Genomic DNA, 5,255 nt, shown 5'->3' with positions numbered 1-5,255 from the left:
CCCTGTGAATCTCTGATAAGCAAACAGGATTCTTAGTAGGAACATTCAATTTTTTTTCTCTCTTTTTTTTATTGATTAATACCCAAGTTTTTTTTCCGGTAGTTCCGCGTTTAGTTTTAAGTAGCGGCGCATGATTACAGTTTTTGTTTTCAGTGTATATATATTTTTTTGTTTTGTTTTTTTTGTTCATTGTTTTTTTGTGTTTCGTTGGTGTGGTGTCCGTACCACATCGCACTTTGTCGGATTTGTGTGCGGTTTCTGTACCACTTCAAATTGTGCTTGTAATTACAGCGTTGGAACAGCGTTGTTGAAATTTTGTGTCTATGTGTAAAAATATATGGAGTAGATTAATTTTATTGTGCATTTTAGATAAATTTGTTTTTCATGAATGATAACGAGAAGTAAGGCACGACTATTATCGAGCGAAGCTAAAACAAAAGAGGATAGCATAATGGATAAGGGGCAGTTTAACGGGAATAGGTTCGGAGATGAGATGGGCACATTTTTAGCAGGACAGGACGCCAGGGTCTTTGATGAGGAAGGTGATTTGGACGCGATCTCAGAGCAGCGTTGCGGCCGTGATTATGATAGTGAGGTAGAGGATGAAACAGAGACAGTCACACAGGTCGAGACGGTAGCAGAAGTTTATAATCAAACGAACGAGAGCAGACAGGGGCCAGCTCGGCCACGTCAGAGCTCTAGCGCCCAGGTGTCCAGAGTTACATCACCCATGGGTGACGAGGATCAAAATGATGACATTAACCCAATACTGAGCTTCCTACGATCAATGAAAGAAGAAGCTGACGAACAGCGTAAGAGGGAGAAGGAAGAAGAGGAGAAACAACGTAAGAAGGAGAAGGAAGAAGCTGACGAACAGCGTAAGAAGGACACTGAGGCAATAATTTCGCATATAGGGGAAATTCGTGGGGAATTACTAACAATAAAGAGAGAATGTGAAGAAGCAAAACAAATGTCAATGGTAGCACAAAAAGTAGCAGGCCTAGCCAAAACGGCAGCAACAGGGGCAATGAAAATCGCAAAAGTAACTTCTAAACTCGCAGGGCGCTTGCGACGTGCGACACAAGTGCACTCAAGATCCCTAGCGGTCTTAAAGACTCAAGGTAATATTGCGGTTACGAACATCACGAAACGAATGAAAGAAGTAGAGAGTCGGATAGCAAAACTGGAGCGAAACGGGCACACGAGCACTGCGCGTTCGGATACCAATGATGGAGTACACAGAACTGTGTCTCAGAGAAAAAGTCCGCCGTGCTCTAGCCCAGTGGCAGAGTGCGGAACTAACAATGCACACGCAGAAACAGAGAGTAATAGCTCCAATAATTGCAGCCCACTTAGAAGAGCGAATGCTGAATGCCACTTCCACTGTGATACAGACGTAGCACATCACAGTTATCAGCAAGATAGATCAGGACACTCAGCAGACGTGCAAGTATCGGAAACGAGTGACAACACCAGTGCGAGGATCGGACAGAATTTTGATCACAATCACTTCCTGTCGATACTAAAATTCCAGAAATTCAAAGATAATGGAGGGTCGATGCATCCGAAGAGCTGGGTGATGCAATTTACAAATTCATTACCGTCGTCATGGCCAACCCAGGCCAAATTAGAATTCATGTGTGGACACATCGAAGGCCAGGCTGCGGAAAAGATGCGGGGCGTGGCAGCGACGTGTCGGACTTATCAGGAATTTGTTGGTGCATTCCTGCGGACCTACTGGTCAAAGGAAACGCAAGACAGGATTAAAGAGGAAATAATATTTTGTCCTGAACTGGAAGTGTCCGGGCATAGAAGCGCAACCAATTTTTTTGATGATTTACTCAAGAAGAATCAGTTTCTAGATAATCCATATAGCAACGGAGAAATCATTAAATTTTGCTTTTCCAAATTGCCTGTTAGGTATCAACGACACTTGTCGGGAAGTGTGGATCTGACATAGAAGCATTCAAGAGTCTATTGCGCGAACTCGAAGTAGTCTTCGATAAACAAGACGCAAAGGACAGGAAGAAGGCGCAAAACAACAAATACCACGGGCCAGCAAGGGAAGACGACAACAGATCGCATAATAGCACTCGTCAGTTAGGAAACCAGGGTTACGGAAATCAAGGTTACGCTTTTCAAGGTTATGGAAACCAGAGACACGGAAACCAGAACGTCAGGGAACAGGGTCAATCTAGACAAGGAATCTGGGGCAGGAGGAATAACGAACGGCAAAGCGACCGTAATTGGAGAGAACGAAATCAAGGACAACAGGAGAACCAGGAGATTGAAATTAGACCTGCAAATCCTAATGCACGTCAGAGGAGGGGGAGTCAAACAAGGGATTGGCGCTAGTCCATAGGATTCCACCACATCTCTCACACAAAGAAGTTCGTGGAATAATAGTAGCTTAAGTGGTGTACATAGTAGAATAGGCAAAGATATGAACTTTTCTTCGGGGAACAATACTCGTTGCATTAATAGATTAAGATTGTTAATTAAAGTAATAACACGCTGCGTTTTCTCGCATAAGAATTTACTGCTGTTAATTTTTTGTCTATGTTCGGGATCTCCTCTGTCGTTGCGATAAGAGGCACTACCTTTCCATGAGCAATGTTTTTGTCCTTTCCTATCTGGTGTCCATGTTAAGGGATAAAGATGAGTGACGAGACGTCGCACAAACGGGTGCATACAAGAACGTGCTCTTAGTAGCGTTCTGAGAAGTCGTGATACGCTCCATAGCGGCCACAGCCAGTTCGTGAGACGTTCATACCAATGCTTGCAGGCACGCGTCAGTGCACTGCAAGATTGTGGTATATTGCGTGATTTCGAGGATGAATATTGGCAGTATAGTTTTTGCAGAGCAGCGCCAGCATCGTTGTCTTGTAAGTCGGGGTGAACCTGTGAGCGTTTGACTCCAATGGTGCCCTAGGGCCTAGACGGTAGAAATGCGGGCATAAAGCCTACCATGCCAATGTGCTGGTTGGGGATTTAGCATGCTGCTTGCGACTGTCACAGATGAATAACCAGTGACTCATACTGGGATATTCGTGACATACTGTGTAGCTGGCGTGTGATGGGCGACTGAATCCTCAACAGGAACCAGACTTGGCTGGGTCAAATTACATTGCCTCTGGAAAGGTGCGCTTTCATTGCTAAGACTGCATCACATACAAAAATTAAGTTCAACTATAAATTTATTGTCTTGTATAGCCATGGCTAACCCAGTCTCTGGAGTTTCAGTGAGGCGTAGTGAGAACTCGGAGGCCGTGTCGTACGGCGCGCACATCACTGTCGTCAATAGCGGCGAGCAGCGAGATATCTCAGCGTAACAGGAATTATGTAAGAGTAGTGTATAAGGTAAACAAAAAAAAAAAAAAAATAAATAAATAAATAAATAAATAAATAAAAGGGAAAGTAAGTTATACTAGGATAAGTTAAACTGTAGGATTTAACAATAACTAGATTAATATTGTGGGGGTTTTCTACCACAAGTGTGGCGCGCGCCTGTTGGGATGCTATTTTTCAGGTCATCAAATCACAGACTCGAGATGGAGGGACGACCGGCGAGCGAAAGTAGTATAGTTGCATGTTCTTTATAGCACAGTAAAACTTAGACCTGAATAACAACATAATTTAATTAAAAGACATAGAATGTAGATCGTTGGCAAATGGTAGTTAATTCTTGAGCATGTCTACTGTCGATCTATATAATTAATAGTAATATTAGTGTGGGCCCGCACATTTAGTTGTTCATCCATTACATAGCATCAGTTATCACACACCATGTACAATACTGAGATCGGTCTCTACACAAATATCAAGATAAATTATTTCCATTTTTTGTTATGATAGCTATAGATAAATAACTATAAAATTAAAATTACAGTGTCTGAAATGACAGACCATCAATGTATCGGTATGTAAATTTATTATAACATAGAAGGTCATGGGGAAAAGTTAGGCATATGATTTTTGTAAGAATTGTGCAGAGGACTGGGATAGTGGCAACGCAGAGGCCAGCCGGAGGTCATCGGCTACCTGCAGGAGGAGAGCGTCGACGCGCTACCTGACGTGAGGGGCGCGAGGGCGTCCGGTCCTACAAGCTGACAGTCACCGGGCCGTGTACCTGAGGGATTAGGGAGGATCCTCGCCGGGCCACAAGCGAAAGTGAGGCTGGCCGTTGACACTGACACGCGACCCACACGAGGCAGCCGTTTGGAGGGATTCCCTGCGGCAGACCACGTAGTCGTGAGTACACGAAGAAGATCACATATGGTGTCATAACTGGCGTCTCATGTGCCTCAGGACAGAAAGGGACGCTATATACTCACCTGTTTGGGTTTTTACAACTCACTAGCATTGGCCGATCTGCTTACACAAAGCAGTATCGTGCCACACTAACAAATGTATGGTCTCATTTCTAACTTCTCCTCTCTATTAGAGAGCAGTTTTTAGCAATCGTCGCTCCTAGTTCGATCCTGTATGGATGACCTCACACACTTGTGGAGTCACTCCACGTGCCATCATCCCTCGTCGAACTGCAATATTGGGAAACGTAAAGTACTGCCCAGCGAGAGAAGAGACCTAGACTAGTGATGTATCCCAACAAGTAGACATCAGAGACAATTAATCGACGTGAGGAGGGCCTATCACTGTGTCTTCCTACCGTACTGCCGTGATCATATGCGTGGGTCTGACTACAATCTCAACAGCGTACTGCAGACGCTCCAGCACTCCCTATTGCTGTTGCAACAACGTAGCAACAACACCCGACGTTTAGCCCTATGTGATGTCAGTACTGTGGCCCCATCCCAAAAGCCGCCCTCCAATGCTCAAGACATGGAACCACGTGCATCAATGCATGTGACTCAACATACCAACCCCCTCAGAGAAACTAATGAATTTGTGAAGTGCTTCGAACATTTCTAACAATGTGATTTAGTGCCACATCCTCAGCTCGGTCGTGAACAGTGTGCAATGTGCACGCACAACTTAATGTCCCATGAACCTTGTTTTTTTTAATTTCTTTCTCTAGTGTTGTTTTTGTAATGTATGTGATACCTTGTATGTGTTTGTTTTACACTGTAATTCTCATTACAAATTACTGTATTGTTCTCCACACCATTTTTTTTATCTTGTATTTATTGTTGAGTGTATGGAAACAGTGTGCCTGAAGTCCCCATAAACTGAAGCAGATACCACCTCTGTCATTGTGAATGGACCATCAGTTCAGGGAACATTTTGTAAAGGTT

The sequence above is a fragment of the Schistocerca cancellata genome, chromosome 4 (genome assembly GCF_023864275.1).
Source record: "Schistocerca cancellata isolate TAMUIC-IGC-003103 chromosome 4, iqSchCanc2.1, whole genome shotgun sequence".
Classification (NCBI taxonomy): Eukaryota; Metazoa; Arthropoda; class Insecta; order Orthoptera; family Acrididae; genus Schistocerca; species Schistocerca cancellata.
Note: the sequence above shows the minus strand (reverse complement) of the source record.